General features: G+C 63.9%; 1 protein-coding gene across 1 annotated transcript in view; it reads right to left on the reverse strand.

Annotated features, from left to right (window-relative positions):
• ORC6 (origin recognition complex subunit 6) overlaps nt 1-280 on the reverse strand; it is a 5,726-nt gene that overhangs the window by 4,789 nt on the left and 657 nt on the right. The gene's annotated exons all lie outside the window — the stretch shown is intronic.

Raw genomic sequence — 280 nt, forward strand, 5'->3', positions numbered from 1 at the left:
CGAAGCGGACACGTGGACGAGCGGCTCCCACGCCTTCCATTCGTCGGTTCTTCACAAACTCCAGACAGGCTCCCTTTCCCGCTGGCTTTCTCCTTCCTGCTCCGAGCGAGTCCCCGCCTCCCCGCACCGCCCCGCCCTCTCCCACTCCGTGAACAGACTGGCTGGCGCCTCGGTCCGTCAATCCAGTACTCTGGGGCAAGGGCCAATAAATACGCGAGACTTAGGCTCCTAGAAGCGGACCAATCGAGAAGCCTCCTGCAGGCCTGGGGGCGGGGCTAAG

Source organism: Myotis davidii, unplaced genomic scaffold (genome assembly GCF_000327345.1).
Source record: "Myotis davidii unplaced genomic scaffold, ASM32734v1 scaffold181, whole genome shotgun sequence".
Classification (NCBI taxonomy): domain Eukaryota; kingdom Metazoa; phylum Chordata; class Mammalia; order Chiroptera; family Vespertilionidae; genus Myotis; species Myotis davidii.